General features: G+C 52.0%; 1 long non-coding RNA gene across 1 annotated transcript; it reads left to right on the top strand.

Moving 5' to 3' along the window:
* Positions 1-273: 273 nt before the first annotated feature.
* On the top strand, positions 274-11,870 carry LOC131511349 (uncharacterized). Its single transcript, XR_009261477.1, has 3 exons — positions 274-384; positions 7,743-7,889; positions 11,505-11,870. It is a non-coding gene; the product is annotated as an uncharacterized LOC131511349 (long non-coding RNA).
* The last annotated feature ends 1,584 nt before the right edge of the window (positions 11,871-13,454 follow it).

Raw genomic sequence — 13,454 nt, 5'->3', positions numbered from 1 at the left:
CTCTTCTTGTGCTCAGAACTTATTTTCCAGTCCCCAAATTCCATCTTTTTAACATGCACTGGCTCTATTTTTACTTAAGATCTTTGACCCACTTACCCAGGCATTTCAGTCCTCCAGAAGCCATGGAATAGTGACTAAAGAGCTTTCCCATGACTGAAATCACCATCAGCCTCATCAATAAGTAACAAGAACTGAGGCACGGTTAGCCTAGGGCAGCATTGGTGTTATGTAAAATACTTAATGATCCACACCGCACAGGAGCTGAGCAATCAGAACAGATAGCAGCTGTCAACAGCCTGGTGGACCCGTACCCTGCAAACCGGCCAGAGAGGGAGCTGGGCCCCAGAGCCCAAGAGCTACTGCACTGCCTGACACCTGAATCATGTGAGTGACAAGCATCAGGGCTGGAGGAGTGGGTAGAGGGAGAGGCCAGGCTATCACCCCAGCACAGTGTCTGACCAGAACTCCCAAGAAGAAGCACATGAAGAGGAGGAAAAGGGCTGTTGCTCTGAATCCATGGTCTGTGCTCCTCTGGCTACTATACAGCCCGCCTCTTTCATTACCTGCAACTTTGAAGATTGATGGTCTCTGAGACGTAAGACAAATTCTTTTGGTAGTGAGGGTAAGAGTGAAGGTGGTGGAGGTGATGTCGGTGGTAGAAATGGAGGTGAGATGGTGATGGCAATGGAGGGGGTGATGGTGGTGAGGTTGGTGTTGGTAGTACTGGTGATGGTGGTGGATGAGTGACGGTGACGGTGATGGGGATGGTGGTGGAGATGGTGATGGTATTGGAGGTGGAGGGGAAAATGGTGACAGTGGTGGAGGTGATGACCTCTTGATAGACATGTAGCAATAAGATGTGCTTTGCTAAGAAGGAACAAGTCCAAGGGGAAAGTAGAGAGTGCACTCACCTCTGTGGAAATCTATCAGATATGAATACTCGGCAGTCCACCTCAAGAGCAGTTGAGTTCAGTGAAGAAACAAATGATTTTATGATGGGAGTTAACTGGATACCAGTCAGAGAGAAAGCCATTCAGGAGACGGGAAGGCCCGCTTTGCTAAAAGCAGATCCAGAATGTGTTCTTGCCTTGTCTTGAAGGTCAAGACAATGTCACCTCCGCTTCTCCCTGCTCTGGCTGGACTCATCTCCCGGGAGCCAAGAGCCACCCGGCAGCTCCCCTCCTGGTTGTCTCACACCGGGACAGCCTTTCTCAGTCCTCAACTTCCTCCTCACACTGAGGTGGACAGCTGGGCCGACAGGAAGTCCCATGGTCATGGGCTTCATGGCTTCCTCCATCCATGACCCAGCCAGGTCATGTCAGAGCACCCCAACAGTTTGAAAGCACAGACACTTTTACAGGCCCTAAGGTCCTCTGTCTAGAGCAGCCCCACAGTGCAGCCCCAGAGCACACCGGAGCCCCATACTTCCAGGTCCTGCACTTCCATCAGGAGGGTCTGAGCAGAGTCCCGTGATCTGATGTATGACAGCTCCCTGCAAATCCTTCCTCAGTAGCTAGAGCACAAAGTCTGCCAGCTGCTACCTTTGGAGCCAGAGAGTCAGTCCCCTTCCAGGATGTGTCACTAGTCAGATAGGTCTGTGAAGCAGACCCATGGGTGTCCCACTGGGTTTTTCATACTTCCAGGCTGTGAAATCCTGAAATACATATATTAGTTTCTGCCTCCAGTGTCTGCTCATATTTGGTCTTTGAGCCCAGTTCCCAACACAGAGCTCCTCAAAACCTTGTAATTTCCTGGGTGATAGGAGGCTAGGAGGAGGTGACGCTTGGTGGACTCCTGGGTGGGGGCTAGTCACCAGAAAATCCAAGCCATGATTAGAAGCTTAAGCCCCAGCCGCCATCCTCCAGAGAGGGGAATGGAGCAAGGAAATGGGTTAATAATCAATCATGACTATGTGATGAAGCCTCCATAAAAAGCCCAGAAGCATGGGGTTTGGAGAGTTTCCAGGTCAGTGAATACATCTATGTGCCAGGAGGATGGTGCACCCCAACTTCATAGAGACAGAAGTTCCTGCATTTGGGACCCTTCCAAGTCCTCACCCTATATACATTTTTAATCTTTTTTTTTTTAAACATTTTTATCTCTTTTTGAGAGACAAAGAGAGACAGAGCACAAGCAGGGGAGGGGCAGAGAAAGGGAGACACAGAATCCAAAGCAGACTCCAGGCTCTGAGCTGTCAGCACAGAGCTCAATGCAGGGCTTGAACCCACAAACCATGAGATCATGACCTGAGTCGAAGTCGGACGCTCAACCAACTGAGCCACAGAGGCGCCCCTAGTCCTCACCGTATGTAATCTCTTTACCCAGTTGTTCACTCCTATCCTTTAAAATATCCTTTGTAGGGGCGCCTGGGTGGCTCAGTCGGTTAAGCGTCCGACTTCGGCTCAGGTCATGATCTCGCGGTCCATGAGTTCAAGCCCCGCGTCGGGCTCTGTGCTGACAGCTCGGAGCCTGTTTCGAATTCTGTGTCTCCCTCTCTCTCTCTGACCCTCCCCCGTTCATGCTCTGTCATGCTCTGTCTGTCTCAAAAATAAAAAATAAATGTTAGGAAAAAAAAAGTTTATAAAATATCCTTTGTAATAAATCAGCAATAGTAAGTAAACTGTGTCCTGGGTTCTATGAGCTGCTGAAATACACCATTTCAAGGGATGACATCCCACTAATTTTTTTCTGGACCCAACCCAGTGCCTGAACAAACGGGCTCTATTTCCTGGGACTGTGGCCAGCCGAGCAGCACTGCTTCCTGAATCGTCCTTCGCTATCTCGCTCACTCTTGCTGCCTTGGAATTGCAGCCCAACCCCACCTCGCTCTCACAAAGTGTTAGCACGAGAGTCAGCCCCAGGCTCTGTTTCCTAGCCTGGAAAGACAGCTACCTGTCTGTCTTCCTCCTCACTTCCAGGGATATAGGTAACAAGTCTGGGGGAAAATTGAGTTGGAAGAGTACCACCTGGGTCTGCGCTAAAGATACAAAGGCTGAACTGGGGACGAGATATTACAGTGGGAAACTGTAGTAACTGAAGATTGCCATGAGCTGGCCCAGGCAGGCCCGTGACAATGATTGGATGGGGTCAGGGGAGGAACCAAGATAGCTGTGTTTGGGATCTCAGCCTGAGAGGCAGTAGAGCCATTAATAGAAATAGGGAAGAAGCTGGGACTTGAGCATGGGTTTTCGGGTAAGACAGACGTGGAGTCTGGTCCAGGTTCTGCCATTTACTAGCTGTGTGCCCTTAGGAAGGTTACTTGTATCTCTGGGCTTCATTTCCTCACCTTTAAGGTGGAGACAGTGATGACCTTTCCCCTGTTTAAGCCATAAGTTGAAAGAATATTCAGCACAGAGCCTGGGCCATAGCAGGAGTTTGAGAAATTAATGTGTCATATCACCTTTATTGCCTTGGCCTAGCCGCTGAGTTTCCTCACCTGCACAGAGTGGCTGGAACTGAATCATGACCTCCAAGGTGCCTCTCTGCCTGACCATCCAGGGGGAGACAGAGGGCCCCAACCCTTCCTAGGATCACTGGCTGGTGAAACAAGGGATGTGGGAAGCCTCCAAGACTGTGGAGGAAGTTCCCTCGGAGCCCTGGTCGCTGCCCATCCAGGGCCCACAGCGAGTGGGGGGACGCAGGGAGGGGACAAGGGGACTGACTTCTAACTCCTCCTGGTGCAGTATATCTGTGATTAGTGTGACCCCACAATAGAATCTGATGGAAATGCAGATTCCTGGCCTTTGACCAGAGAATCAGATTCTGGGGATGGGCCTGGCACCTGAACTTGAATGTGCCCCCAGTGATTCTGCTGCATACTAACACCTGAGATCCACCGTCAGGACCCTGAAGCCAGGAGCCCAGGGTCAAGTGCAACTTCTTCCTCTCCATGTGCTGAGCTAAAACGACCTTGGTTTATGAGGGTTCTCCTTCCACCGGGAGCCTGATCAGAAGCCTTGGTCTCTCTCCCCTCTCCAACCCCAGCTACCCCAGCATGCACCCCCCTGTTTATGTCTCCAGAATTTCTTTGTCTCTCTCTGCCTCTCTCCCTGTGTCTCTCTCCATGTCCATCTTCCCCTGTCTCTCTACTTCTCCCTCTCTCCCATACCCCTCTCATTCCCCCCACCACCCCTCTCTCTCACTCTCTTTGCTCCTCTGCTCCTATTGTTCTCCCCTTCTGTCTCTCTTTACCTGTCTCTGTCTCTCAGTCCCTCTATTTCTCTGTCTGCCTCTTTCTCTCTCTCTTGCTTTTATGGGTTTTTCCTCTTATCTCTGTCCCTCTGTCTCTGTGTCTCCCTATTTGTCTCTCTCTGCCTCTGTGTCCCTATCTCTGCCTCTGTGTCCCTGTCTCCGTCTCTCTCTGTCCCCTGTTTCTCTTTCTGCCTCTTTCTCTCTCTCTTGCTTTTATGGGTTTTTCCTCTTATCTCTGTCCCTCTGTCTCTGTGTCTCCCTATTTGTCTCTCTCTGCCTCTGTGTCCCTATCTCTGCCTCTGTGTCCCTGTCTCTGTCTCTCTCTGTCCCCTGTTTCTCTTTCTATTTCTTTCCCTGTCTTCTCCCTCCCTGGAGGCCTCCCGGCTGGTGGCTGGAAACAGATGGCTGTCAGGCCTTGGCCAGAGGCATATGTCATCACAGGCTCCTCCCCCAGTGGCAGCTTTTCAGCCACCACCTGGGGAGTGCAAACTGTCCTGCCACCAACAGGTCCCTGTCATCACTGTGCTCCAGGGCCTGGCCCAGCCCCCAGCCCAGCCTGCCTCAGGTAACCCTGTGAGAGAAGGCAAGCTCCCTACTCCCGCTTGCTCAATAGCCACTCCAGGGGCCAGACTCCCCGCCTCAAGGAAAGGGCAAGGGGAGGAGGAAAGCCTTGCACCAGTAGGCTTGTCCCAGTTGCAGCACTGGGAGCTAGGGGTCCTCTGTGGACACAGGCCAGCCCTGACCTCTCTCACTGAGAGATATGGTTAAGGCCTCCACCCTGCGTTTCCTACCAGGAGCTGGGGGAGAAGAACCTAGGCTGGTTGGAGTGCCCTAAAGCCCCCCATCATATTTCTCCCAGACCAGCAGGGTGGGGTCAGAAGTGACCTTGTGCTGCCGACCTTAGGCCAGCCCTGCCTCACCTCAGTCTGCATCAGTGTCTCCTGAGAAGCCAGGGCTCCCCACGCCCCTGTTCTGGCCAAGAAGGGAGGGGTCCCTTCTTCCCTGGAGCAGACCCCAAGGCAACCTGGGGAAAACCTCAGCACCTGATAGGGAGAAAGGGAATGGATGTCACGGGATCCCTCGTTACCGCATGTGCCATGCAGGAGGCCAGCTGCTGACCCCAGAACAGCTGTGTCAGGCAGGAATCAACACATCCATTGTCCCAGAGAAGGGACACGACTCTTCCAGGGCCCCACAGCATCTGTGGGGGACCCAAAGTGGCTTTGTTACACACATGCACGCACAACTGGAGTTGCTTTAAGGGAACACCCGCTGTGGGGGTCTAGGAGAACGCAGATAAATGGCATGGTCTTGACAGCAGAGTCCCCGCGCACAAATACACAGTACGCACACCACCGCCTGATGTTCCTGAGATCCCACCAAGAGGTGCACAACGGGGGCTGTTTCTGTCCTTGCTCCTCCCATCCAGAGTCCCAGAGGTGCCCTGATAACGAGGTGAGTGGTTGCCTATCTGAGGTTGTGTCCCAGGTTCGGGGACCAGACTGGCTCTGTTCATGGACCGTCACGGTCACATGCCGGCCACGTGCTGGGCCACACTCTGCACCACCTCACTTTGTCTTCTGCCCTGGGCAGCGGGCATGATTGCTGCCAGGTTACAAATCAGGAGACTGAGGCTCTGACTTGCCTCGCAATGCTGGGACTTGAACTCCCTCGTTCGTAGGTGACCTTTTTAGGAGGAAAGTAAAGACAGCCAGCAGGGCCTCCCCACCTTAGACCCAGGGAGGTGAAGGGGAAGGCAAAGCCAAGGGGAGGCAGGAGAGGCTCTGCTGGACTAAACTGGCCTCACAGGTGTCCAGATGCTAGCAGAGCCGAGGGCAGGCCCTGCACATGTGGGCTTAGGGGAAAGGCCTGAGTTTTGTAGTTTTCGTGCATCTAGGAGGCCACTGAGCCTGGGAGCCTTCCCTGGAGCCTGCCCTTCCCTGTCCCCAGCCCCCTCCCTTCATCCCTCCTGGCTGGACGGAGGACAGGAAGGCAGGATGCAGTGGGAGAAGGCTGGCTCATGTTTCCCCCCTCTCTTCCTGGCAGGGATTACATGGTGAGGAGGGAGGACAGCTGAGCTGGCAGAGGGGTGGCCTGGTCATGCCGAGGGGGAAAGCTGGGGAAGAAGGACGGCTGAGGTAACTGGGGCCTCGAGCAGCCACTCTCCTCACACATCCCCCCTTTCCAGCCACTGTGGGGCCCCGGGGCCCAGCACCGATACCTGGGTGTCTGCATTCCCTTCCCCCAAACTCTGCTTTCCAGGGTAGGCAAGGGCAGACAGACAGCCTGACTTCAGAGAAATGAAGACCTACAAGTCCGTAAGACACAGAGGGGCTCACGTGAATGAGGCCTGTGTAATTCTAGAATCTCTAATTTGCAGTGCCCCTCACCCAGCCACCGACAACCCCCCCCCCCCTCCACAAGCTCTGCAGGGGTTAGAGAGCCTCTGTCTGGTAAACTGCAGGGCCACTTCACCCCGCCCGAACCCCTCTCCCTGAGTTGTCGCTAGAGCCCGTGATTGCTTGGGCCACCTACCTAACCATCTGGAAATACTCCGGCCTTGGGACAGCGGTTGTCAACACTTACAGTTACTCATCAGGTGATCAGGGAACAATTTGGTGGCATCAAACAACAAGAACTGGGTATGGATCCAGAAAGTGCCAGGAGCGATATGTCAGTGGGAAACCGTACATCCTGGGTGCCAGAGGGGCCTGGGGCTAGGGCTCATAGACTCCTGGCTGCAGCCCTAGCAGATGGGTGGTGAAGCTGAGCTCTCCTGCCTAGGGCTATGCTGAGTCTCCCCAGGAGGAGAGCTCCGACTGGAAAAGTAAAGCAAAGCTGGACACTAGACTGGTGTACAAATGCCTACAGCCCTGCCTAAGGTGCTTGGTGTGTCCTGACAGAAAGAATCCAGAGCCAGGAATCTTCCAGAAGGACCCTGGACCTGGCAGAACCACCAAGGCATGCTCCAATTCCACATCATACAGGTACAACCTGGCATCTAACTCCAACAACTGTGCGTGGCCCTGCACCTCCTTCTAACTGGTCACCATAGGAGTGGTTCCTACCCAAACACACTTTCAGGCAACAGTCCAGAAGTTAACTGTCAAATGGCATGCTTTTCAATTGTCCCGGACCTGTTTGCTTCAGGCTCCCATTCTGATGCTCAGTGTTAGCAAGCACTTTCAACCTAGCCCTGCTCTTCAGGTTTTATTCACATGGTGCACTGAGTCCTAGTTCCTCATCTCTAAAATGCAGGGAATCACCTCAAAAAGTTGCTGGGATAAGTAAGTAAGACTAGTGAAAACACCTAGCACAGGGTCCAGCACAGAGTAGGTGCCCAACACACATTTATCCTTCCTTTCTTCTTTCCTTCCTTCCTTCCCTCCATCCCACCCTTACTCCTTCTCTCCCTTCCTTCCTTTCTCCTTTCCTGTCTTCCTTGTCCTCCACCCAGTTCTCTCTCTCTCTCTTTCCATTATTATCCTCCCAAAATGCAGAGTCTAAGTATCTTGGTTGATCCTCCTACAGCCCCTTCTCTTCTCTTTCAGCCTCTCAGGACTATCTTGGTTCCACTTCTCCCTTCATAAGTGGATCCGTACACTGTTTCCCGGGTCAACTATGAGAGAGACCCATTCATCTCTGTGTCCCCACAACACCAGACACAAGGCCTGGAGCACAGTGTCTGGTTCCAGATGGTACGAAAAAATTGGTAATGGATGGAGTGGGGGCACAAACGGGTGAACAGATGAATGAGTGGATGGGTGGAACAAGTTAGACGGAAGGGATAGAAGAATGGGGGTGGCGGAGAGACTGAGGGGTGATGTTCAGGTAGAGACAGAGGCATGGGTGAACAAATAGCTAAGTGAGACGGATGGATGAGAGAGTGACTGGATGGGTGGAGAGATGGAATGGATGGACAGATATGAAAGACCCTGTGAAAGCATGGATTTGGGGTGGATAAATGGATGGACAGAAGCACATGCCATGGCTGGCTCTAGACTGAGACAGAGAGGTACAAAGAACTCACTCTGATGCTTTTCATCCCAAATCAATGTTTTCACTGTCTCCTTCTGCTCTCGAACCCTAAAGATGTGGTAGGGAAGGAAAGGAGTGGCGGACAGCAGCAGGAACCAGATACTATCTTCATGGCAGCTTTGCCAAGCACTCACTCACTGAGTCCTGCCCCAGGCCACAGGCATCATGGTGCTCAGAGCCACAGGACTGGAGAAAGGCTAAGGACACCCTTGCCCCTCCCTGGCCACTGCCACCAGTCTCACCCACCCCAGAAGATGCTGCACAGAAGGGGACTGACTGTGTGAGCAGAGCTTTGAGTGTCCTCATGCTCAATACCAAAGGCTGGAAACTTGCCAGTTTCACTTCCCAGTCTGCCTCTCCCCGCAGCACAAACTTGCACACTGGCCCACGCTGAGGTTTGGCTGGAACTGGCTTCTATGCTGCCCTCGCTAAGCCCAGAGATCTTGAGAGCAACTGTATCACCTTCACTGCCTCATCCCAGTGATAGAGCTCCTGACACAGAGTTGGCATAGAAAAAAATGTGGTTAAATAAAATGGATAATAAGTCTTAGACATGACTGACTATCATTTGGGAAAAGACCAATGTAATACAAAACAGTGGTAGACCTTGATCTAGGATGCTGAGCTTGAAGCCCAGCTCCCCTACTTCCCACCCATGTGGCCTTGCACAAATATCTGCACCTCTCTGAACCCGCATTTCCTCCTCTGTGAAATCAGGATAGTAGTTGACACCTGCTCAACTCTCTTCTGAGGTTGCAAGTTTTCCTTCGGGAATGGGCTTCTCATCTGGTCCTTCTGGGTCACCCCCACCGGGGAGGCTTGATAGCCAAGCCCCAAAGCTGAATCCCTCCTGCCCCACCTGGTCACCCAGAGGGCAGAGCAGGACGTTTGGGAGGGGACGTGCAGGCTGCAGGAGGTAAGCATGTTCCACTTTCCGGCTTCTCTAACTGGGGCTATGCATAATCACCCTGACCTCAATCTTTCTTGGTGAATTATGGAAAAAGAGTTCTCAGAAAATGAGGCATGTGCAAAAGTTCCACTAGGCTCCCTGTCCTCCCCCTCATTTCACCCTTCCCAACTTAATAAAGACCATGGCTTATTAGCTGTTCCTATCCAGCTCTCCTTGTCCTGTGCCTGCACACGTGAGACTAAAAATACCCGTGGCTCCTATTAGAGGCTCTGCCCCAGGGACAGGCAAGGCTGGAGTCCGAACTGACACTAGAAACTCATTCCCTTGTGCCCCCTGGGATCCAGGCCATGGCACCTGTCCCGTTTGAGGCAGATGGGCACCAACCTCATTCCGACAGTCCCCAGGGGTCTTCAGGGGTGATCAAAAGGCTGTTCTGACTTCATTTGCGTTTTTGTTCAGACATTCCAGAGCTGTCTCCTGTGACCCTCCTCACCACCTCATTAGACAACCTCCCACCACCCAGGTGTGAGGGCTCTCTCCCAGGGGCACATGTCACTCAGAGCCCTGGCTGGGGCCCTGCAAAAGTGGCTGGCCCAAACCTCAGCCTGCCAGTAGAAATGACATCTGTGCCCCTTTTCACTAACACATGCAGAACGGCAAGCGTGTTAGGTTTGGCGTGAGCCCTGGGCCCACGTAGAAGCCATTGGTGGCTCACTGAGAAAACTGCACGAACTCACTTCTTGATCCTGTTTCAACATCAATAAAATGGGTGTAAAGGCATCAGCCCAGCCCCAGGGCACTGTGAGGGCTACATGAGTTCATGGAAGAAAAATGCAGACTTCTGTACAGAAGTAGCTGACTACCAAGGGACAAACTCTGAAGCGTCAAGTCCACTTCAGAGGACCTTTCGTTTCCATCAGGGAGGCGGATCGAGGAATATGCGAGGGGCATTTCAATAGCTCGGCAATAAACACTTGGGGAAGCTGAAGAGGTAATCTCTCCATGGGCTTTCATGTGCCACTGGATACCTCTGTTGGCATGGCCTGAGATATTTTGGAAGTGGTGATGAGAGACAAATTGATTTTCATCATCTCCATCCACAGGAAAAGGCCAAGAATGCCATAGTGTATAAAGACTCCAAAACTCAAATGACCTGGAATTTGGGACGTAGTGCTCCCCATGTTTACACATCGTTATGTGCAAGAAGATGGGATTGTAATAAGCTACAGACAGAAAAATAGGGAAAATCAATGAAGGTGTCACGGATAGAAATACTGAAACAGGCTGACGGGCCGATCAGGGAGAGACATGCCAAAAAGGCTGAGAAAGGGAATTGTGTTTAACAGAAAAGTCACAGCTTATGGCTCCTGATTGGGGCAGGATGGAGGCGGCTGCATGGGACTGAGCAGGGCTGTTAGAACCAAGCACTCCCCCAAATTCATGCTCCAGATGGCTCCGTCAGCAGTGGGAGAAGGTGCCTTTAGAGCTGCTTGTCCTCACTTAACCTCCTTCTCTTCCATCTCGTGATGGTCAGAGAGAAAGGCACAGCAGAGCAAACGCTACAAATCTACAGGAGGCTGGCACACCTCTGGGCTAAAGGGAGAAATCTTGGCTGACTGGGAGGGTTCGTTCTGTCTGATTTGATTCAAACATTTATTGAGCACCTCCTGTGTGCAATACACACAGGAGGCTCAAGTCTGGTAGAGGGACATGGGAGGGACTCAAGAATGAGGAAGACCGTGACCTGGCCCTCAAAGAGCTTAACATGGTCTAAGGCCAGGAAATGACTTCATCATACACTTTGCTATGAAATAGGAAAGACCTGCCGTAGTTTGGGAGAGTATTTTTTTTTAAACCTTTAAATGTGCCATTCCAGTAGGAAAAAGAAAATGAGGATGGCTAAAAAGCACCACAGAGAGCTGGCATTCTCTAGGATCTCCAAGAACTGGGGTAATCAGGCAGGCTTCAGGGTGGAGGTGAGGGCTGGTGTCAGACTTCAAAGGATGACTAGACTGTACTTGCCAGGAATGTCCAAACAGGTATTTCGGGAAGAAGTGACAACAGTTACAAACTCAGAAGTGGGAGTGAGCCAAGTCAGGCTGGTCAAGACACCACAGGAAGCCTATACCAGCTTTCAAAAAGGTTTGCGGGAAAGGCGTCTATCTGGTCCCCCATGTAACAGTTTGCCCATATCAGCAGAAGCCAAGGTGTGAAGAGGCTGGGATGTGGTCTGTGCTCTTTACCAATGTGCCCCACTCTCTTTGTGCCCCTTCCCCACTGCACCAATGGAGAAAAGCATGTCATGTCTACAAACTGCCTGCTAAAAGCCTTTCATGTACTGGTTTTGTCTATTACATCTCTATAGAGAAGAGGAAAACTTACCTCCCGGGATTTCTAGAGGGGTGAAGAAGTTATGACTGGTGATCCCCCGAAGAACCACTAAGCCTTTGGAAAAATGAAAATGTGAGTCAGAACACACCCTTTCTGGTGAAAGCCTCATCTGCCAGAAGCAAGCCTCTCCCTGTCAACCACTCACCATCTCCAAGACAGCTCAGGGCTCAGAACCATCCGGACAACTGATGAATCCCATCTTCAAGCAAAGGTGTGGAAGCAGTGTGGATAATGGAGGATAACGGCAAAAATGCAACCATTTTGACTGCTCTTTGTCTTTTGGTCTCCTGAAGTTTCCAAGTCATTGTGATGAAAATTATTAAAGGTCTGCCCAAAAACGGAGACATCCCCTGATTTGTCAGATCCTAAGACAAGGATGCAGATGACTTCATTAGGTCAGAATGTGGAAGTCCCTGAATTCCATGTTATTCAAGATGGTGGCAGGATGGAGAGGCCAGCATGTTAAGGAAAGCCTAGAAGCAGAAAGGTCAGATAGATGTGTTTGGGGAGTAGTGGGCATGGCTATGGCTACAGTATGTGCGGGTTGGCAGGGAAAGTAGAAGAGGTGAGTCTATAGAAGGAGGCTGGACCCAGGGTGTAAATCACAGGCTGAGGGTCTGTTCTCTGTCCCATCGGTTGAGGGGGGGGTTTGAGCAGAAGGCATAGACCTTCTGAATAACACCTCATAGCCTCCTTCTCTCCTGCTTCCCTCCGCTTTCCAGATACATCCAAATGCCTTCCTGTGGCATCCTCCTCTCAGCCAAAACAAGTAGTGTAGATGAGAGGATGGGTCGACAGAGTCCAGGGCTGAGGGGAACATGAAGAGTGAGGAGAGCATCTCATCTTTCTGCCCATGCTGCTGGCAGGGAGCATCTGTGCAGGCCCAAGACACCAGCTACTGGACTGAGAGCCATGGGTGGGAACATGTGGAGAGTGGGTCCAGGTTCTAGGCAGCATCAGGATCCAGGAGCAACAGCATTTTCCAGAGAAGTCAAGGTAACACAGCCCCTATGTCATGGGTTGGTTCCAAAGCAGTTTTCACTGCATTTTTGTCACTCAGGAAACATTATCAACATCTGGACACGCTCTGGGTTCTTACAACAGGGAAGTGGGTGCTACTGGCATCTAGTAGGTAGATCACAGGGATGCTGCTAAGAATCGTCCAATGCACAGGACCACCCCTCCCTCAACAACAAGGAACTCTATGGCCCCAAATGTCCATAGTGCCATGGATGAGAGGCTCCTCTCTAAAGGATCTGTCTTCAGACATCCTGGAGGGGCAGGAGGCCCCCAGACCAGCTTCCTGGACCTCTGGGTGATACAACCCCCCATCATCTCCTGCTTCAGAGGCAGCTCTGGAATGGGATGTCATGTGAGCAAGCTCCTCACAGTGATGCTCTCCAGCTGGGGAGTAAGGAACAAGGATGGGAATGCAAATTTCAGGCAAGGGGGCTTCAGCTTCCTTGCCCTTCCCACTCGGCCCCATTGAGTAATGAGAGGTGCTGCACAGAAGCTTCTGTTGGGACCAACACCCCTGAAGGAGGTACACGGTGCTTTCTCAGGTCAGATGGGGGATGCCGCGTGGGCAATCTCTAAGACTCCAGGAACTCTGAAGAATCCATTGTTCTCACTTCCCTAGCCATCTAGAGAACAAGCCTCAGCCAGCCTCCCAGGTGTGTGTGTGTGTGTGTGTGTGTGTGTGTGCATATGCACACATGCAGGCAGGACAGCAAGGGACAGGACTCACTACATGAGGAAACATGCCTTGGGAGCCACCCACCTACACCAGTCCCGCAGCTCAGCTCTCTTGGGACTGCAATTCAACACTGTCAGAAACCAGTGACATCTCCTTCCTCAGATGCCCAGTGGGCGAGGGGTAGTGGTGACGCAGCAAGGCGCTGGCCTTTACTGGCAGACAAACTGT

Source organism: Neofelis nebulosa, chromosome 5, assembly GCF_028018385.1.
Source record: "Neofelis nebulosa isolate mNeoNeb1 chromosome 5, mNeoNeb1.pri, whole genome shotgun sequence".
In the NCBI taxonomy this organism is placed as follows: domain Eukaryota; kingdom Metazoa; phylum Chordata; class Mammalia; order Carnivora; family Felidae; genus Neofelis; species Neofelis nebulosa.
Note: the sequence above shows the minus strand (reverse complement) of the source record. Positions and strands in the feature narration are given on the sequence as shown.